Source organism: Molossus molossus, unplaced genomic scaffold (genome assembly GCF_014108415.1).
Source record: "Molossus molossus isolate mMolMol1 unplaced genomic scaffold, mMolMol1.p scaffold_m16_p_13, whole genome shotgun sequence".
Lineage (NCBI taxonomy): Eukaryota > Metazoa > Chordata > Mammalia > Chiroptera > Molossidae > Molossus > Molossus molossus.
In genome coordinates, this window is record NW_023425348.1 from 78305805 (window position 1) to 78329310 (window position 23506).

Consider the following 23506-nt stretch of genomic DNA (forward strand, 5'->3'; position numbering starts at 1 on the left):
TCTCCTCTCAGGGCACCAATAAAACATCCTAGTGTCCCTAAATACCCAAACATCTCAGAGGAGGGGAATATGTACATGTCAGAAAACATTAGAACAGGAAACACGAAAGTTGATGAAATGATTTGTTGTGAAACCTATATTTCGGCATCATCTGCTCATCAACAGTGTATGCCTCTGCTTTTGCTTTTTAATAGGAAAACTATCACTACCAGAGTGCATGGGGCTCCTCTCTCCTTCAGAATTTCAGTCTTCCCCCGCTACTCTTGATTTTGATGCAATTTGCCTATGTTTAAACCAAAACCGGTAATCCTGAAAGAAGAAAATTAGCACAGATTCCAAATTAAGCTTCCATAGTGATTTTCTTTTCTAAAAGTTGTCTCTACTTACCCATATTTCTACATTTTTAATATCTTTCTTGGCCTGTAAAAGTATACCAGATACTAGTGTTTTGCAATGACTGAAATTGGCAGGTTGAGAAATTCGTGACATAGTTTTCCAACCTGTGTGGGTCCTGGTTCGCCCCCATCAGAATCATTTGGGGCCTCCTGGCTGAAGCTGGACCACATCCCTGCTGCACTGCCAAGCATCACCAGGGATCTCTAGAAATGTGCATTCTCAGGCCGCTTCTCGGATCCTCGAGTTATTCATAAGTGTGTTCAAACTTGAAAGTATTGTCTCAAGATAGTTTGTGAGCTTCCACATTATTTGATTCTCCTCACCCCCAAAACTGCAGAATCCCCTTCTTTGGGGGGGGGGTAGAGAAAGGAAGGCAAAAGCCTGACAATCTGATGAACAGGTTCCCCAGATAATTTCTGCAAAACAAGAAGTTTGGCAAGCTTATGCATTGACTCCTGTTTGCTTATCTGGGCCTTGGAGGCTTATGATTCAAGGTCAAACTCTCTGGCCAGGTCACTTTGTTTCCTTAAGTCTGACTCATATCTGCAAAATAATCTTCACAGGCTTGTCTAAATTCCAGGTGATTCAATGCACAGGGAAGTAGTCTGCATTTAAAAAAAAAAATGCTACAAATAGAAGAACGCATTACTATTCTGATGTGCCTAAGGATATTTTTACCCTCTGTGTCCTAGCGGCTTCCACTCTTTGAAGCTAGGAAGGAGAGCTTCCTTCTCCTGTTGAGTCAGCTGGGGTGAGCGAGGCTTTCTGCTTGGGAAGTCTCAGCGATTTTCTCCCTTTAGGATGTGGGGCAGCTTGAAGTCTGCAATCTGCTCAGCCGTGGCTCAGCAAGCAGCTGGTAATACAGCATTCCCATCATGCTGGCTCAGCTAAGAATACTCCTTCTATTCTTGCCTGCTTCTCGTTTTGTTTTGTTTTCAGGCTGAGGTGTCAGGGGAAGAAGCAGTGTCTGAGTGCAGCTCCTAGTTGCCCTGCATTCTATAAACCAGTGCGTCTTTGCAGTCCTCTGCAGTGGAGAGGGTGGCCCCATGCACCGGGCAGGCGGCCAACCTCTAAGAGACGGAGTGGAGAGGGATCATCCATGAGGTCCGGGCTCCTGGATTTCCACCGAGATAGAATATCAGTGCTCCCCTTATCGCCATCACCATCACCAAAACTACTAGCCATGCTGCAGGACTGACGATAATGATGAAACTCTACGATAATATTACCGCATACTTATGCTGCGTGTGCGAGAGAACATTAATGAGGACACTGGCGTGTGATTCCAGTAATATTTTATGCAGATACCACTGTTACTATGGAAAACAACAGCATACATTACGGAGAACTGAGAGACACAGGTTCAAGAGTACAGTCCTCCCACGCTTGACAAAAACATCGGACCCCAGCAGGACTTCTATTCCGTTACAAAGGAGAACTATTTGCTCTATACCTGCATCGCAGGGTATTGATTTCTCCATGTGAACTTACAGATTTAACAGTGGTTAACATTTATGAAGTATCTACCAAGAGTAAAGCACTCGACCAGGTACTTTCCATACATTATTCAAAATGAGTAGGTACCGAAACCTTATGTTCCCCAGAAAGTCGAGCCATAAGGAAATGGTTTATCCTCACATCTCCACATCATAGCCACCTGGGTATTTGTCAATAAATATATTTTCATTCATAATATAATTATTATGTAGGTCATCATTTCCCAAATGGGTTTCACAGAGAGCTAGTAATTTGCTAAAGGTTAATAGATGTTACATTAAAAAAAAAAAAAAGAAAGGAGTGTTTCATAGTCAAATACATTGGAAAGCACTGACTTAAATAAAATTAAACATGGTGGTTGAATACAAGACTTCTTGAATTCTTCAAACATTCATCTTCACTTATGTTTGTAAAAGAAAAAGGAAGCATGAAAGATTTGCCAAAGACGTAGGACAGATCTTGGAACAGTTTCTTTTCCAAATACGTAGTGATATCTTGCTTTTTGAAAATTTAGTCGATGTAGCCCGGCCAGTGTGGCTCAGTGGTTGAGCATCGACCCGTGCACCAAGAGGTCACCAGTTCGATTCCCGGTCAGGGCACATGCCCAGGTTGTGGGCCTGATCCCCAGTGGGGAGCAATCAGGAGGCGGCCAATTGATGTTCTCTCTCATCAACGTTTCTATCCTTCTCTCCCTTTACCTTCCTCTCTCTCTAAAACCAATTTTAAAAAATAAAAAATAAATAAAATCTAGTAGATGTATTTCATGGCAACTCTCTAAGGTGGACACACCTTTATTAAATGTTGCCCAAAGTAGCAAGACTATGTTATGTATCCCAATATTTTTAATAATTTCCTTGTCTCCCCAGTTTTCCTATTGTTTTCATAGGCATCCAGGACAAAACTGGAATTTCTGGCAAGACTCAGGAGGACCAGGGGGAAGAAAAGGGATGTCTCTAACCCACAGCTTAGTCCGAGCCCTGGAGAATCCTTGCCTGCCTACCAGCCCCTGGCACCTGCCCATAGGTGAACTAGATGCTCTATCAAACATAAAGGACTACTATTTTCTTAAGCTGTCATCCACCCCCGACTGAGAATGCTTGCATTCTTTTTGTTTCTTATGCAACAAATCCCAATATCATATGGTCAGCTATGGAACAGAGAACCAACCATAGAGAAACTACTCGAATAAAGAAATCCTTGCCATGTGTCCAAGTCTCACAGTAGCAATAAGGTCTATGAATTTGGCCAGAAAAAGCAGAGAATCTTTTATAGAAATGAGTCACCAGCTTCAACTGCCTGATATTGTACCTTTTATGTGGCCATAATCATCATGGAGAGCCTGCTTTGCCATAGTAACTTCTACTTCCAAAAGCAAAGCCAGTTAAATTCAGGTTCTAATTCTGCTTCTCCAAATTGTCTTTCCTTGCAGACAACAGCTTATCTCCAAATGACCTATTGTGATGTTTCCCATGAGCTGAGTGGATAACTTCACTCATCCTTTAAGAGTCTCTAAAACTTCTGATATTAACATCCATCTCCAGCATTTAAGGAGAAGACAAATGCCACCAATACTACTACTTTTCCTATAATGGGTTTCAGTTTTATAATCCAATAAACTTGATAAATCTCAAAATACGATAAATGACCAAATGAAAAACACCATGTCATCTGCAAATATTTTAGGTTAGTTTCTCCATTGTGACATAAAATGCTCAATTCTTTTCAATCTTCTGACAGAAAAGACACTCTGGCCAAATGCAAGTGCTAGCAAAGTTTCCAGAGAGGAGCATCACGAGGGTTTGGTTTTTATGAGACCTGACTGCTAACTTAACTCCAACTCTACTCCAGCATCTTCAGTTAACTAACCAACATCAGTATAATAAACAATGTTCAGTGGTTACCCACTGCTGACAAGTTCAAACTAATCAGATGTTTAATCTTCGCCCTTCAATACTATCATTTACTTTGTATAATATAATACCCAGCTGTTGTCTTCATTCCAAAGATACACACACACAGTCCAGGAACTGTCCTCTGTCCTTGGCACTAGGATTTAATAGATTTAATAGGCATTTAGGGGAAAAAAAAAATAGGCACAGTTTATGTCTTCACAGATTCTCAAGCCTTTTGTAAACTCACTTATTTCTAAGACTTTTCAAGCCTTCGTTGGCTATCTTAACCCTTGTTCCCTAGAATGTCTTTTCCCCTAATTTAATGTCCATTTATTTAAAGGTCTCACCATTCATCATTCATTTCATTTTTTTTTTCTTTCACAAAACCTCCTGACTTCTTTGTGCCAGCCTGCATGTTGAACTCTGGGAATGAAAGATAATTTCAGGCTGGCTGGTATGGCTCAGTGGTAGAATTTCAACCCATGTACCAAGAGGTTGCTGGTTCAATTCCCAGTCAGGGGACATGCCCAGGTTGTGGGCCAAATTCCCAGTGGGGGGCATGCAAGAGGCGGCCAGTTGATATTCTCTCTCATCAATGTTTCTGTCTCTCTCTAAAAATAGATAGATAGATAGATAGATAGATAGATAGATAGATAGATAGATAGATTCTTTGGGACGCTCAAGCCTTTTGAGATAGAGTAGGAGAATTAGATGAAAAACAAAGAGATTAACAGTGCTCAAGCAAATAACAAGTAGCAGGAACTATACCCACTGCTTAGATTCATTTTAGTGTTTGGCCTTCATATCATCATGATTCATCTATTAAATAATTAAACCAATATTTATAGTAAACCTATTATATTTCAGCACTCACTAGATAATAGGTAAAGAAGAGTCTTGATATTATAGATCTTACATTCTAGTTCTTTGTTAGTGTATAGAAATGTAATAAATTTTTATATGTTGATTTTGTATCCTGCAACTAACACTTAATTTGTTTGTTCTAACAGTTTTTTGTTCGATTTTTTGGTTTTTGTGGAGGAGTCTATAAGGGTTTCTACATAATAAATTATGTCATCTGCAAATAATAAGAGTGTTATTTCTTCTTTTCCAATTTGGATTTCTTTTATTTCTTTTTCTTGCCTTGTTTCTCTGGCTGGGACTTCCAATACTATGTTAAGTAAAAGTGGTGAGAGTGGGCATCCTTGTTTATTCCTGATGCTAAAGGAAGAGTTTCAGTGTTTCACCATTGAGTATGATCTCAGCTGTGTATTGTCATATATGGCCTTGATTATATTGAGGTACCTTCCCTCTATCTCCATTGTGTTGGGAGTTTTATCATAAAAGAATGTTAAATTTTCTCAAATGATTTTTCTGTATCTATAGAGGTCATCACATAATTTTATTTTTGTTGATGTGGTGTTTCCTGATTGATATTTTTGAAAAAATATTTCTGCTTACTCTAGGATTAAAGGGGAACAAGAGTGAAAAGGGGGAAGAACCATAATTGATAATCCTGTGACCTGGAACTCATGACAATTGAGTAAGAAACTGATTCCAGATACATTTCAGAGGTTTTACCTATGGTCCCCTACTTATTTTTTATTTTTTTTATTTTTACAACATTGAAAGAACTGTGTAACTTTTCCATTGAAAATCAAACGACAGCTACCAGGAGAGTAACACACCACACATCAAAAGTACAAAGAGACTATATATCTAGTCCAAAAATGCTAAACTAACAGAAGGACACTAGTTAGCTCCTTTGTATGATAATGCTGAGTCAATGAGTCAAGATCCAGTCTTCTCAGGAGCAGAGAGGGAAGGAAGAACTCTATCTCTTCTGTTTTGAAGACTACTTGCTACTGGCTTAAAGACGACTTGATGTGTATGACTGGAGAAACTCAACATTGGAGCTGCATGGGAATTTAGACTCATGTCAGCTGTATTTGATGTGTTTTTCCAGGACCAGTGATGAATGTACTCATGTGCTGCTGAGTGCTTTGACCAGAGTCAAGCATCCTGGGTGAAGGGTGGAGGCTCAGACTTGCTTCTCTTTCCGACCGTTATACATATGTTCTTTGTGTTAGTCTCACAGACCAAGTGGAAGGTAAGGCAAAGTGAAAGACACGTAGTGATCACTAGGAACAGTGGCTAAGACAGAAACAGGAATCAGGGACTGGGACTTCCTCTGGAGACAAGGCCTATGCAAATCTTCATACTGGGACTGCCCAGCACCCAGTGATATCCTTGACCATTGTGGGCGACAAGACTTATCAAAAACCCCAAAGTTATTTCCAACCCTCTTTTATTCTTTCCATCTCACATGCTTTTCCTAGCCTCCATTTCAGGCAGGGGAGGCCAATGAGAGAGAGATGTAACTGACTGTGTCTTCTCACTTCTTCATTCTTTCAGCCTTGAATACAGACAAGATGGCGAGAACTCCAATGTCATCTGGCAGGCGAGAGATGAAGACCAACAGAACCCCTCGCCCTGGCACTATTCAGTCATGGAACCATGCCCTACAATTTCTGGACTTCTTATTAAATGAGAAAACTGAACTCCAATTTATTTAGGCTTCTGGAGTCAGATCGTTGTTATTTGCAGCCAAGAGTTATATTAACTGGTCCCAACATCTTCTGCCTTCAGAAGAAAAGCTACTCATGAAGTTAAAAAAAAATCTCCTCATCATACAACTATGATTAGTATCTCATTGTACTCTTATTGTCTTTCAGATTTACATATGCATGCATACTTTCTTTATACAGTAATCATTATACAAAGTCTTCCAGGTTATAAATTTTATTAGTTGGCTTATATTTATGCATGATTATTTTACTCATATCCTTTTGTTTGACATGTAGGTTGATGATATTTTTTAACTGTCGTTCACAATTTTTCAGCATGTTTGTGCCATTTGTGTTTTTTATATTTACTTCGGACAGATTTCTAGGAGGAGATTAAAGCAAATGCACAATTCCACCACCTATAATACATCAAGTCAAATTGCTTTCTCAAAGTGTTATACCAATAGACACTGCATCAACAATGTATAAATGTATCAGTTCATTGATCATTTTTTTCCACTATCAACATTAAAAAATTGCTAATTGTGTAGAAATAAGATTATATTTTTAAGTGGAGATTTCAATTCAAGACACTCTTTGAACATTGTTCTCTCTCTGGTGCCTATTTTTTGCTATGGAAGCGAAGATTGGATTCCTGCACCGAATAATCTGAAATAATACATGTCTTCAAAATGCTACCCAATGATAGTAATACCTTATACACCCAGAATCTTTTGCGCTGCAGCAAATGCTACTGAGGCAGGCATGATACCTATTCTATAAAAGATGGAAGCTTATTTCAGAAAGTGCAATAAGTGACTTGACCAAGTCTGTAGAACTGGGAGATGGTAGAAATTAAATTTCTGATGTCAAGTCGGGGCTCTTTCTACTTCAACGTAATACTTTTTGCTTCAACCCTGGTGCTGCACCAATCTGACAATACCAATCCCGGCTTGGATGACCGATCCAAAAGAGAATTAACAAAGGCCTGGAAGAAATTAGAGAAAAGGAACAGAGGTAACAGAGCGAGTCTGCATCTTTCTTTGTTCATACACTGTGGGCACCGTGACTCCGACGTGAAGTACCGCACAGACTTGCTACGGAAACCTCCGAGCAGATTCTGCCATGGGCAGGGCAAGTGTAAACCCCGTAGACCAAAGGGCATTTTGGAAACCCTAATGCTATGGAATATTTTTTAAAAGAGGCCAGAATCCACAGAGCATGGAAACTTTGAATAGCACAAAGGAGTAATAATGAGGAACGCCTTCCTAGAGCAGCTCCCCTACGGCCCAGGAGAATCGACATTGAGGCAGGACTTCTGTCAAGTTGAACAAGAGCCCTATGATCTTCTAGGTTATAGGTATCAGTTGGCCTGAATGAACCAAACGGTTTATGGACAGAGACATAATGAGAGTTTAAAAGGAGAAAAATTAAGTCAGTAATAGAAAGAAGAAAAAAGTATTGAGATATGTTATTGGTATGGGGAATGTAGTGCGTTTTTTGAATAGTTTTCCAATTTATTTTTTATATATTTTTTCTTTTATTGATTTTAGAGAGACAGGAAATGAGAGGGAGAGAGAGATAAAAACATTGATGAGAGAGAATATCAACTGGCCGCCTCCTGCATGCCCTGCACTGGGGATCGGGCCCAAAACCTGGGCATGTGCCCTGACCAGGAATCAAACAGGCGACCTCTTGGTGCATGGGTCGATGCTCAACCACTGAGCCACACAGGCCAGAAGGGAATGTAGTTTAACTGAATTTCTATCCCTTTCTTTTTAGATCTGGCAGAAAGCTACACCTCAAGACCAGCAGTAAGTGAGATTTAGCATGCAACCTTTGGTTCATCCTGTCTCTTTTCCAACACGCTCCAAGAATATCGTGCATGCCCTGGCCAGTTTTGCTCAGTGGTTAGAGCACCGGCCTGCAGAACAGAGAGTCCTGGATTCGGTTCCCGCTAAGGGCGTGTGCCTCAGTTGCAGTTTATCCCCAGCCCCGGTTGGGGTTGTGTGAGTGGCAACCACTCTATGTGTCTCTCACATCGATGTTTCTCTCTGTCTCTTTCCCCCTCTCTTTCTCCCACTCTATCTGAAGATAAATGTGAAAATGTCCTTGGGTGAGGATAAAAAAAAAGAATATAGTGCACACAAAAAACCCTGACTATACCCCAAGAAATAACTCATGATGTGTTAATGAGAAAAATATCTTTTCCCTGGAGATTCCTCTCCTGACACTTTAATCCTGGATAAACTGGTTGATAAAAGCAAACTGGGACCCATATCACCACAGAAAGGACGTCCTAAGACAAGCTGGACACCCCTCAAGAGACAGCAAGTGGTTTTAGCATCTAGCAAACACAATTCTATCTTTGCAAAAAAGGACTCAAAGACATACATAGTACAGGAGAAGTTCAACTATCAGTCAGTTAAGGGGAGGGCTAAGGTCAGAAGGGAGTAACAGAGAGACAAAGGGAGAGAATGAAAAGGAGAAGATGGGTAGAGGCCCTGGGCCTGGCATCCTGGTCCCGCTCAGAGGTGGGTTGCATGGTGCAGAGAAAAGACCCTTGGAGTGAAAGTCAAACAACCCGTGTTTAAATTTTGAGTTCTCCACCTATTAGTTGCATACCATTGAACCTTTCTCTTAGTCTTTTAATTTTCACTATCCCATCTGTAAAATGAAAGAAAAATAATACCCTTCTCAAAGAGTCACTGCGAGAATTAAACATTTGTGAATAAAACATACACATTATTGTTTTATGATATGGTTCAAATACGGTAATATTTTCTTCCTTCTAATAAAAACCTGAGCAGAAAGAAGCCCATAGTGTGTAAGTGTTAATGAGTACCTGTGTGGGGGCGTGTAAAACGCAACACCTTATAGGCTTGGGGAAAACGCATTTCCTTTCTCTACTGAAGCTGTTCCTAATGAAAATGGCATTGTCTACACCAAGTTTAGTTCCAGCACTCAGTTCTAAATATGTATTTGTTAAATGAATAAATACTCAAACACAACATTAAAAAATGAAGCTGAATGAATGTGAAGCTGCCAATCAGCAAAGTCTAGAGTTTTTATATAAGCACCTCTGTAGTTCAGAGATTATGAACCAAGTTACTCTTTTTCAAGAAAACACAGTAAGACAAAAACCTGGGAAACTCACAAATCCACTCCCACTACAATTTAAAGCTTAGAAATGAATAATGTTTGTATAATGGGTAACCCTGTTCCAGTTAACTATTGACATGTAATAAGCCATCCCAATACATAGAGACTTAAAGATTTCTTTTAAATGTTTTAAAGTATAGTTTATTTTCAATATTATTTTGTATCAGTTTCAGGTGAACAGCACCGTGGTTAGACAATCATATACTTTACAAAGTGCCCCACCACCCCGATATTTCCAGTGCCAACCTGGCACCACATACAGTATTATTGACTGTATTTCCTGTGCTGTATTCTACATCCCCATGACTATTCCGTAACCACCAATCTGTGCTTCTCACTCCCTTGAGCTTTTTCACCCAGACCCAAATCCACCTCTTCGTGTATCTAACCGGACTCTGTATCAGGTGGGCAGTTACTCTGTTCCCGTCCCCTCAGTTCACTGATGCAGCTACTTTAGTTAGGGAACAGTCTCCAGGTGGGCTTCTTCACAGGTCTGGCGGCTGGCGTTTGACGACATGATATGGGGAGGAAGGAGGAAGTGGTGGGTCAGTTCTTCTCCAGGTGACTTCCAGGAGGCCAGGCGGGCTTCTTGCACGGTGCGCTCAGGGCACCTCTCCAAGGGAGGAGGAGGGAAGCTGAGGCCTGTCCTTACCTGGATGTACTGTCATTTCTCCTACATTCTATCAAAGCAAGTCACAAGGCTAGTCCTGAGGCCAGGAAAAGACCACCATTCGATGGGAATCAGAGGGCAAATGAATGTTTACACCAGGATACGTGGGCTTTGTGGCCATGTCATTTTCTTTACCATGAAGAAATGAGAACAGGTGTGGCCATGTTCCTTACTAAGAGGTAAGAAAAATGCATTCTTGCTAGACTAAGTCTGCACCAAAACACTGTTTCAAATTTAATAAGTAAAGGCCTAGGCACAAGGTAAAGAGCAAAGAAATCCAGAAGAGACACAGTTAAAACTAAGGCAAAAATGACATCATGGTGAACAGCTGATCAAAGCCCAGGAATGAAGAGAAGTTTAAAAATAGAAAGAAAAAAAAGAAGAAGAAGAAGACAAGGAATGTAGGCAATTACAGTAGGCCATTATTTTAATTAAGTAGATCTAGGCTTGGAAGTCATAATTTTAGCATAAAGCATGCCATAAATGTGACCATATGTTTGGTAGGATCTTTTAAAACAACAGGTCCTGTATTTTCTCAAATCCTAACTCCAACAATTATTTTATATATATATATATTACCATTTATAAGTTAATTAAGCTCACTAAGCTTCAGTTTCCTCATCTGTAAATTACACATAATAGCAGCAGTATCTGCATTTGTTGACACTTAAGTATTAAACATGGTCTCTGTGCATCCCTGTTCCTGGCATAGGATATTCAATATAGTAGAAATAAATAAAATACATAATGAAGCAATTACCTGGTTTCCAATGATAAATTCTGCTAAACCCTATTTTGAAACAATTAAAATCCTATACAAATTTGTCTATATTTAAATATTTAAAATGTGCATTGCTCCTGGATCTCTAAAACATTGAGTTTTTATTTATTTATTTATTTTATCCTCACCCGAGAACATTTTTTGTTCAGGTAGAGTGGGAGGGAGAGAGAATAAGAGAGAGAGAGAGAGAGAGAAACATCGATGTGAAAGGGACACATCTAGTGGCTGCCACCCGCACGACCGACCAGGGCCGGGGACAAACTGCAACCAAGGTACGTGCCCTTAGCGGGAACCGAACCCGGGTCTCTCGGGACTGCAGGCTGATGCTCCAACTGCTGAGCCAAACCGGCCAGGGCAACATTGAGTTTTTAATATCTCAGGTAGGTTGGTATATATCTTGCGGCCGAGACTAAGTGATGAATGCCTTCTAAAAAAAAAAAAAAACTAGCAGATACAAGTAGCATAACTGACAAGATTCCAAAGTGATATAAGATGCCTATCAATGTGCTGAGGATAGTAAGACAACCCTCAAAGCATACAATAAAATTTAAATATAGCACTACAATCTACTACATAATGATGTTCCAACTGTCACACAAAGTTTGGCTTCAGTAGAGACATAAAATAGTTTCTTTTTAATTTTTTTTGGAACCTCAGAACAATTAACTTCCATTCATTGTTCCCCCTATCAGAGAGGGGGTGGTAAGGGTGGGAGGGGGAATGGAGCAACTCATGTATACACATAGATTCACATTGTACAAACATTTGTACATTTCATGATAATGTTAACTTCACTTACTGTAAAGCTGTGTGTGTGTCTGCACCCACATGTGTGCATGAGTGTATGGTGTGTAGTCTTAACATCTTTTAGGCTCACTTGAAGTTATGTCTTCCCTTTACATCAGCTTTGCTTCCTTAGTATTTTCTGTTATTCCTTCCCTAACTGGGCAAACACGACCGCTTGTGCTGGGTCTCCAGCTCATCGGTGTAATTTAGGCAGGTTGTACTGCATCTCACCGGACACCCCAGCCAGCCTGCTGCCAGCATCTGTTTCTGGGGCTCTATTTCACAAGCACCCACAATATTTCTGTTTTAAAATCGAAACATGATTGCCCCTTAATCAGCTACTTGTTATACTACGCCACATAAATACATGAGGTATCATTCATAAATAATTTAGCCATAGAACATAGCAATAGTTAATGTTTATAAAGCTTCCATTTTACATACCCCAACACAAAATCCTACATGTTCCCTGTGACCAAGGCAGTTATACAAATTACGTGGGAGAGATCATACTGTATTTCCAAACACGGGTATGATTTATCCAGAACTCTACTACATGATCTTGGCCATTTACTTAACCTCTCTGAGCTTAATTGTTCCTATATTTAAAATTGTACAATATCGCCCTGCCTGTGTGGCTCAGTGGTTGAGCATCAACCCACGCACCAAGAAGTCGCTGGTTTGATTCTCCATCAGAGCAACAAGCCCAGGTTGTGGGCCCGATCCCCAGAGGGGGTGTGCAGGAGGCGGCCAGTTGATGTTCTCTCTCATCAATATTTCTATCCCTCTCTTCCTCTCTCTCCAAAAAAATCAATAAAGAAAATAAATAAATAAATAAATAAATAAATAAATAAATAAATAAATAAATAAAATTGTATGATATCTACCTCATAGGTTCCCCCCCTCCTCTCCCCAGGGGAGAGGATAAAATTGTTCATAATGAGTAAAAAGTTCTAGACACCTAGTCAATGCTGGAGAAATGCGAGTTGTCAACAGGATCCCAGTTCGGCAGATTAGTGCCCTTTATCAAAGGTGCTCACGTCCAATGACAGAGAAATGAGACAGTTGGCAAACACAGAACCAGGGTCTGCAGGCTGGGAAGACCGGGTGGCGCATGCAGACGCAGAGTCTGCTCCCTGCTCTAGCCGGCAGTTGAGTATTGCAGGTCAATGTGGCAAGGCTGGGGCTGGCGAAGCCAGGCCTGTCCCCGAAGCCCTGGATGGCCTGACACTGTGAAGTGTGCCAAACTGAGACTGGACACTATGAAGGCGATGGAAGGTGTCACCTGAAAAAGAAGGCGGGCCCGAGGTGGATGTTGAAAAACTTGGGACTGGGGCGTGGGGGGAAAGGTGTAACATGCTGGAAAGCAAGGCGTCAGGAAGTCTTTAGCAGCAGGTGAGATGACAGTCTGGGAAAATGTCAGAAATTGGAGCTGTTGCCTGGCCCCGACTTTTTTTGCATCTTCTGTGGCTTTCACTTGGTAAGAAGGCTAAGGGGGAAGAAGACAGAAGCAGGAAAAGACTCCCTTATATGCTGGACCCTCAAATCACTAACCACCAGGGAAGGTGGTGGAGAAAAGTAAAATAGACATTGGGGCCCGGCCGGTGTGGCTCAGTGGTTGGGCGTTGACCCATGCACCAAGAGGTCACCAGTGTGATTTCCGGTCAGGGCACATGCCCAGGCTGTGGGCCCGATCCCTGGTGGGGGGCATGCAGAAGGCGGCCAATCGATATTCTCTCTCATCAATGTTTCCATCTCTCTCTCTCCCTTCCTCTCCCTCTCTCTAATCAATAAAGAAAAAAAAAAAAAAGACACTGGGGAGGGCAGGTTTTTCTGGAACTTTACTCATACTCAGGCCCAGACAAAGACAGGAAAATGGGTCTTTTTTTTCTGTTTCTGAGTTGTGTAGCTCTGTTCTCATCAGGGGAGAGTCAGGTGCTATTTAAATGGCAGTCTGACAGGTGACTCTGGACGGCACCAGAGACACGACAATAATGACCAAAGCATCCATCTCAGCGGTTTCCCTGTGATGGGCAAAAGCCTCTGCTGCTTTATCAAGTCGATGACAAGGTGAGTCAGAGCCGAGCGACAAAAAATCATCTGCCTTTCTCTTCTTTTGGATCCTTAGTTTGGATGCCCTAAAGCCAAGAAAAACAGCATCCTGTAAAGCTCCCTGGCAAAGTTCTAGATTTACTGCTTGGAGCCATCATCCCTCTGGCATGAGACAAAGAGAAAAGGTCTCTCTGCGTATCTCTAAGAACCGAATAACTGGGCTGAAGACCGGAAGGTCAGAGGACGGCCTTTGTGTCAGCTTGTCACCGTTGTCTTTGTGCCAGTCCAGTCGGAGCTGGCCGCTCCTAGCCCGTGTCCCTGCGGAGCATACAGTGAGAGAGGGTGGGCCATCTGCCTGTCCGCCAGACCATCTGCATACAGCGCCCGCTCCCCTTCCAGACAGCTGAAGAGGAAGGGGCCACCCTCAGAGCTTGTCGAGGAACAGAGTGCGGGCCCTGAACGGGGAGTCTTTGCACCTGTCGTTGTTCCCAAACTCTCTTTTTGGTGATCACTGGAAGAAAGGATTCCAAGAAAACTGTTTAAGGTAAAACAAAAAAAAAAGGTCACAGCAAAACAGAAAACCATTTCCACCCAAGAGAACACAAAAGACAGTAGGAAAAAATAGGGAGCACTGTGGATGGCTTGAAGTCGTTGGGAGGATAAAGCTCGGAATGGGAGGAGTCAAGTCACCTGGGCTCTGTAGCCAGAACATCTGGGCAGACACCACCTGCTGCCTGTGATGACTCATCACTTCCAGCAAATCACAAGCTGTGTGAGGTCAGTTTCTCATCTGTGTCCAGAGAATAATCGTACTTTCCGTTCACCACTTGAAGCTCCTAGCCTACCACCTGGAGTATCATAGTGTTGAATGCGTGGTAGCTGTTGTGCTAAATTTGTGCTTTCTTTCCAAGGCCTTTTGCAGAGCCCACTGTATATCTTTATTCTTACCTACCACCTACTTGTTGATGCATTTTCTTACTAGTCACACTAAGATGCAAAGTCCTGATCTGTTCAGTTTCCTCTTCAGAAACAGTACGATTGCTTCACAGTATATTTACAGTACAAGCAAAGCCAAGTGTCGCTTTCTTCCTTAAAATCCCCATCCACAAACTCCCCAGTGATAACTCCGTTCTCTGAATCATGTACTGACTCCATCACGTTTGGATCTGAGCACTGTGCTTGCCTGTTTGGCCAGCCGATTTCTCCTTTGCCAATATAACATCAGCAACAATATATCAACATATTTGAGAGGGAACATATCAGGTTGCTGACAATTTTCTGTTCCACACTGTATCTGGTATAATAGTGAACATAATGGGTGTTCAATAAACACATGTGGAGTAAATGACACCAGTAAAATGACCACAGAAGCAAAATAATATATTGGTATCCACACAAGGATGAGTTGAGAACTCATTTATTTATGCACAGGCAATCTTGAGACCCAGTCAAATGAGTTTTGGGGAAAACCAAACACCAAAAACAAAAAACTATGTACCAGACAGGTGGAATGAAATTCCATTTAGTGAAAGCTATGCCTGTAGTGCTGGGAGAGACGAAAATGAAACTTGATTTGGCAAAGACACGTCCAGTAGAATCACTGCGGAGAGGCAGACGGGTCAAGGAGGAGGAAAGAGATGAAGGAGGTAGCATCCACCAGGTGGACACTGGAAAACACTCGGCTATCTGCAAGCAGCGAAGACTTCAGTTCCTGGAAGTATCTGAGGTCAGAAGACACTCAGGAAACAGGAAAGACCGTTGGTATATGTGCTCTTACTAGGGGCACCGTAATCAGAACAGGTTCATTCATAAAATGTTTACTGTTTAATAGTAATTCAGGTTCGCTGAGCAAAGTCCCATATAAACACTGCTTTCCTTTTGAAGAAAGATGAGTGGATTTTTTCCTTGTGTGTCTCTAAACTCAGTATGCAGTTTACTGTCACTATATATAGTAAATGTTTCCAAAAGGGGAGAAACATAGCAAATCCATCCACTGTTTGTGTTACTGATTATTTGCTTGTTTTCCAGAAAGAGTTTGCCTTGGTTAAAGTGAATGTTCAGCCCTGGCCGGTTTGGCTCAGCGGTTAGAGCATCGGCCTGCGGTCCAGAGAGGCCCGGGTTCGGTTCCTGCTAAGGGCATGTACCTCGGTTGCAGTTTGTCCCCGGCCCTGGTTGGTTGTGCAGGTGGCAGCCACTCGATGTGTCCCTTTCACGTCAATATTTCTCTTTTTCTCTCCCTCCCACTCTATCTGAACAAAAAATGGAAAAATATCCGCGGGTGAGGATAAAAAAAAAAAAAAAAAAAAAATGAGTGTTCAAAATGCCTGCACTCCACAATTGTTCTGACTCTGTTATCGGACATTTGTCTTGATACGCACGAAAAACTTCTCTTTACCGAAAGACTTGTTTCACACTGCCTTCCTCTAGTCCCCAGGTACGCACGGTCACAGGTCTCAATGCCAATCATACTTTTCCAGAAAAGCAGACCCTGGATCACTTGTGTTTGCTTGGTCCTTGCTTCTGTGACTCATAACCTATGACAGGAATATTAAAACCAAAAGGTCCTACATGAAGGATTTAAATCTCCCATCTGGAATGGCTTACCATCAGACATTTAAAATGCTGATTTATTTGTGTATATAGACAGCTAGAATACCAACCACTGATTAAAACAAAAAATCACTAGAAAATGTAGGCAACAAAATTTCGGACATCATACGCAGCAAATTTTCACTGATACATCACCTAAGGCAACAGAAACAAGGAAAAAATGAACACATGGGACTACATCAAACTAAAAATCTTCTGCACATCAAAAGAAACAACCATCAAAATGAAAAGGCAACCCACTGTATGGGAGACCATCATTGCCAATGATATATCAGATAAGGGGTTAATTTCCAAAATATATAGAGTACTAATACAATTCAACAAAAGGAAGACAAAGAACCCAATTAAAAAGTGGGCAGAGGAGCTGAATAGACACCTCTCCAAACAGGATATACAAATGGCCAAGAGACATATGAAGAAATGCTCAACATCACTAATCATCAGAGAGATGCAAATTAAAACAACAATGAGGTGTCACCTCACACCCGTCAGAATGGCCGCCATCAACAAATCATCAAACAAGTGTTGGTGAGGATGTGGAGAAAAGGGGACTCTAGTACACTGCTGGTGGAAATGCAAACTGGTGCAGCTACTATGGAAAACAATATGGTGTTACCTCAAAAAATTAAAAGTTGAACTTCCATTTGACTCAGTGATCCCACTTCTAGGAATATACCTTAAGAAGCCTGAAACACCAATCAGGAAGAATATATGTACCCCCATGTTTGTGGCAGCACTATTTACAATAGCTAAGATCTGGAAACAGCCCAAGTGTCCATCAGTAGACGAATGGATAAAAAAGCAGTGGTACATATACACAATGGAGTACTATGCAGCTGTAAGAAAGAAAGAGCTCTTACCCTTTGAGATGACATGGGGGGACCTGGAGAGTATTATCCTAAGTGAAACAAGCCAAGCAGAAAAAGACAAATACCACATGATCTCACTTCTTTGCAGAATATAATGAACATATAACAGTCTGAGGAATAGGGTAGACCCAGAATCATGGAAGTAGGGTATAGACTGACAATCCCCAGAAGAAGGGGTGTGGGGGGAGGGAAGAGATATACCACAGAACTTATATGCATGTATGTGTAACCAATGGACATGGACAACAAGCCTGGGTACGAGGTGGGGGTGGGGGATGCGGAGGAAGGTGTCAATGGGGTAAAAAGAGAGAAACATCTGTAACAAAAATAAAATTAAAAAAATAAATAAATAAAAATTAAAAAATCACTAAACTATCTATATTATGTACAAAAGCTAGAGAAATTTTGCAGAAAAAAAGAGAAAACGTAGTTAACATTTTCTTTTTTTTTTTTGACAGTAAATTCAAAGGCAAATTGTCAACTCTTCTCTTTATCAAGATTGCTTTCAAAATGCGACCGTTTTTTCTGTTTACATCCAAGTTTTTTCTATTTACATCCAAGTGAGCTGCATTCCCAAGCTCACAGCATTTTAGGATCTGACTTGAAAAAAAAATTTCTCAGGTCATGAAATTCTCACTTGGTTGTCTTTGTTTCTCTAGTCTGGTTGGATGCTTTGCACAAAATCGCTCTTTTTCCATCACCATGTTCTCCTGCTGCCATCGATATCACCGAAAGATCATTTCCCTCCTTGCTTTCACGTTTCTTATGGCCAGAGACACGGATATCTACATTTCTGTTTATTCATGTGAAATGATACTTTGTGTAACCTCGGGCACTGTGGACTACAAGCAGGTTTATCGACAAACTGAGATTGCTATATTATCATAATTAACACTACTGCTAATTATTATTATCAATACTCCTACTAATTATTATAAGTAAATAAATATAAGTATTACAATGACATATTTTTGGAACACCCAATACATTCCAGTCTGTGCTCTTTTCATGTAATATTTTTTTCTTCAGCGTTTTATAACAACCCTGCAAAGTAAGGTAGGTAAGGACATGGGGGTACAAAAGTAATCTGCATAGAGTACATAATGAATTAACTAATAGGTAAACATACTGAGAGTCTGCCCACAAAGTGCACACATGCTGCCCAATTCTACTTACTAGTTCATGTCACGGGGGAGACCTTTATTTCTTCGCTTTATTACAGGTCCTGTAACAGTAGCACTTTTATACCATTGCCTATATTGCGCATGACAGCAAACATTCCAGTAGGACAGGTGATTATCGAGAGGATGCTGCCAAAGAGCACCCACATGTGGCACTGGTGACACTTTCTATCAGGAACCCACTGTTTCAGGGAGGTGGCCCTCCAGAGATCCCTTAGAGACCCTGACCGTATCTTCCCACCGATCGAATGAGGCATGTTATCAGAACAAGATTACTTGATTTGCAATCAGAGCAGGCTTACTCCGGGCTGACTATATCTGGGGTTTATGTGAAGAAGCACTGGGTTTACAACCTAAAAGTAAAAAAATTAAAGAACCATTGTATAGAAGAATAGACATAAGCACTGAAGTGAGTCAGAATTTAAGGCAAAGGAGTGAATCACTTTTTGCCTCACCTTTTTTTTTTTTTTTTTTGAGCAGTAGAAGCAAACAATCTAACCTACCTAGGGCAGTGCCTGGCACATGGAACATACCTTGTGGGCAGTATTCCGCAGCATCTTACCTGGGGAGTTTCCTGGCTCCAACTACAAATCCTGATGCTTCAGGCTGCGCTACCGGCCAGTGAACTTGTGTTTATTATTTTGATCACACTGACATTCCTCCCCTCTCTCTGACTCTCCTAGATTTGTATTTTAAGAAATGGGGCCTTTCAGTGCAGAGAACATGGATATTGTCTTCTTTCCCAACAAGCGATTAAACAGGCTTGATTCATTTGTTCTAAGGATAGAAGGAACCCACAGTCTGAAGAACAAAACCCTTCTCCCTTCCTACGCAGGGAAAGGCTGACTTTGCAGAACAGAAATACCTGGGTCAAGTGGTACCAGCCGTGCAGAGTTAGCAAAGCAGCATTGAACTCCTCACTGACAGCTCAGCTCAGCCACATTAATAGGAACAAGTATTTTTACACCTTTTGTAATATGTTCTTGAACTAAATAGAGGTCAGATTCAATGGCACAGCCCCACATAGGTCGGATGGTTGCAGAGGAATCTTAATTCTTCTTAACTATCAAGTCCCAATTCCAAGGGGCAGCCTTGAAAACTATAGCATGCCCCATCTAAATGCAGAAATTGCAGCAAAGAGACGTGAGCAGAGAGAGTCCCCCTGTATTCCCCAACAGCAATGACCACAGTGCTTGTACCTGTAGGGGTTTAATAAATATGAGCCCTTTCTTTGACTGTGAACAACACAAGATGGTAGATAAAGAGTAATGTTAACACCACGTGCTGACATCTCAAGTGTGTTTCCGTAACCCCATGTGGATGGGTGCACAGGATTCTCGCCACTTACATTCAGTATCGTTTTGGAAGTTGTGGGCAAAAGTGAAGAGACATCTGGAAAGAGCACTTGGTTGCTCTGAGAAAAGACCTGATAAAACCATAGTACATAAAATAAGCTAATTCACAGAAATATAGCTTTCCCTCTCTCCAGTTTTACTTCGCTCTCAGAGTATATTGGGGACATTCACACACCTGCCTAAGTCGCATAAATACATGGACTGAATTGGGGTGGTCTTCCTAATTCTTCAGTCAGTTACATGTGAACTATCTGCAGAGTTCCAATTTCCTGTCACGGGTTTTACCAAATACTGTACAGATGATCATTTATTTGTTCATAACAGAGGCCTTTTGATAGTTTACCTAGTCTATAAGATAGAAACAAAGTCTTCAAGAGAATAAGTGTCTGACCCCAAGTCTGTCTAACTCCAAAGCTAGTGCTCAGCAATGCCACATTCCCTTGTCATCATGATCTCAACTCGACCTTTTAATCCTGATCTATCTGTTCCCAAAATGTAACTCAGAATGACAATCATCTAATCATGAAAACCTATTTTATTATAAATACCCTCTTTTTTTTTTTTTTTTTTTTTTGGCACATGCCTTTAGCGGGAACCGAACCTGGGACTCTCTGGTCCGCAGGCTGACACTCCAATCGCTGAGCCAAACTGGCCAGAGCATAAATACCCTCTTGATACAACTTTCAAGTTTAACTCAAATTCTAGCCAACAGCTTTGCTGTGAACTAGAGTTTTCCAAAGCCTATAGGCCCTAAAATGTGTGTATTCCCACAGAAAAAGGCTAGAGTCCAAGTCTTTCTTGTCCATCCCGGGTACCCAATGTCAATGGATTCAGGTCCTCACAGAATTTTAATTTTATATCAATCAAAAATCATACCTCCTATAGACTGGTCATTTACTTACACATGCGTCCATGCTCATATGCACATGCATGTGCACATATGTGCATGCACGCATACGTACACATAGACAAGCAACTAAGAATGTACCTCAAAACTTACTGAGAAGAGAGATGATCCCCACAGGTAGAGAAAATGCTCAAATTCTAGCGTCAATTTTGATCACTCATCACGAAGAAAAGACCAGTTCTGCTTCATCAGTTTAATTTGAAATTGTATTGGAGAAATCACTTTGTAGAGTCTTGAATCATATACAAAGTCATCATTACCATAACACTTCCATTTCTACCGCGGTGTATAATTACAGATCATTTTACTTTGTAATATCGCATTATAATTCTCATGACAACACTGTGAGTTAAGAACGCTTATTTCCAAACTACACAGGAGACAATCGGGGTTCTGAGACTTCGAATGACTTACTGACCATTAAACAGCACCTGCAATGCTTGACTGATGCCTTCTGACCCTCGGTCCAGGGTTCTCCTTCTCTGGATTCTAACTCGCGACTCTCCTCTCCCTCATCTTAGTTATGACTACTGAGTGGTCCCCAAAGGCAATACAGATAATTGAGCGAATTGATTTAGTCAGTTGCAAAGCCCCTGTCCTATTTGCACTTCAATTAATCTATTTTTTTCTTTTGTAATTTATTGGGGCACTCTGAGGTGCCATTTCCAAGTAAGAAAATAGTAAGAATACACAGAGAGTATATCTGTGTATATACTCTCATCAGATAGCATAGCTTCCTCATTCCAAGAGTCTGCATTTTCTGCTGTAGGCTGATGCTCCAGCCTATTAGCATGAGCCTGGATGTCAGCTTCAGTTCCTGGAGCTAGCACACAGCTCCAGGCGGTTGTAATGACTCAGCAATCAAAACTTCAAGTTCCCTCTACCTGGTCCTCACCCACCCCCGGGGCCAGAGCTACAGGAGCTTCTTTTTGCTCAACTTACTGTGGGATCTTTCTGGCTCCCTTTAAAGGTTCTCAGTAGCTGACTCTCCAGCTGTCAGCTCTGTTTCTTGCAGAAGCAAAGAGTCCTTCATGTGTTAAGTGCCCTAGGTCTTAAAAACATAGCAACGTGCTGGAGAATGTTGGGTCTGGTTGGCTCACGTGAGCAAAGACCCACAGAAAGGCCGGCCAACTGCCCGGAACTAAACAGATACAGAATTGGAATTTCCTTTATTCTCACCCACAAAAATTCAAGGCAACCCTTCACCCATTCATTCTTTTAAAAATATAGCCCTGCACTGATTTCTTCTGGGGAATTTCAGCCTCTTCTTCAGCACCTGGGACATGTTACCTCTACTGCAACGGAAAGTGACTTCCCTCCCTTTTCCTTTCTTTTCTGAGGTCACTAAGCAGGAAAACCAGCCCTATTAAACTCCAACTCACTCTCCATCACAAAACAACGCCCGGGAACACAAAGGAAAGTCAGGGGTCTGGAGCTGCTTACCATTGCTCTGACCTGAGCTGATAATGAGGATGCCAAGTTACAGCCAACCCAAACACCATCAGGCACCCTGAGATCCCAGGGAGACACTTTGCACATTGCATGAGCTGCAATCAGAAAATCCTGGGTTGGCTTGTACCCTACTTCTATTATTAGCCGAAAATGAGTGATAATAAAAGTGTTGCTCTTGCTAGTCAATTCACTCATTACAATTATTAACTCTGAAATGCACAAAAGCCAAGATGTTATCCTTATTATTTATTTTGAAGATGGTGGTGAGAATAATCTATGCAATTAAATGCTACCAACCCACAAGTCTAAAGATAGCCACACTGGGTGAGAATGTGAATGGGAGGAGGAACTCTCCAAATTAAATAGCCTTGAGAAAATGAGGTACTCATTGGCCAACTTCCAGAACAACATGTTCAAAGGGCTTTTCTTTCTCCAGAACAATCCTAACAAAATAGATGATGAAAAAAAACAAAACAAAAAACTGTCCCCGGTGCCTGGTGCTGGCTATCAAAAGCTGAAGGTTAATGAAGAGTTGACCATCGCAAGAATGGTGACTGTCCTGGCAGAACCTCCAAAACCCTGACACAACACATTGGCACTTGAGGCATAAGGGCTCTGCACAATCCTTAGAAAAGTCAACTTTGTGTTTCTTATTTATATATTGCATTCATTCACCTTCAGCTTTGAAGAGAGTTCCAGGTTTTTTCCCTCCACAAAGAAAATGAAATTCTATTTGGGGTCACACCTATGTTCAAGTCACTTAAAAATAGAAAAAGCCCCTTTCTTGACAGGTGAAATGGAGATGGAATCTATGAATAGCAGATGAAACTATCCTGAGCAGAAAGAGTTGACAAGAACGATACATCAGAAATGATACTGATGGGAGAGAGCTCTCACCTAGCATTTTTACCAAGGGCACCATGTGAAGTATCAGCTACAGGATGGAAGGGGGCATCCTTCAACAGCTGTCTCCTTCACCTGTGTCTGACACCATCATGCAAAAATCTGAGATAGAAAAGGGATAGCCCGTGGTAATGCCAGAATAGAATCTCATCTTTTAAGTTTTATTATTTTCTTTTTCTATCAGGAATTTTGAACAATCCTTTATAGAAACAGGAAATAGTATTCATGTTTTAAGTTTCATGTTTAACATCTCTCAACTTGGATGCTCATAAAGCTTGAACCCAGTCATGTGTCTCGGACTAAATCTCTTCTGTTGGAATTTATTCCATTTCTCTGCCTGTACACAGACATCGATACTTGGAGACAAACACCTAAGCATGCTCTCTTCTGCCTAGTTCACTAACATCCCTGTCATCTCCTCCGTGA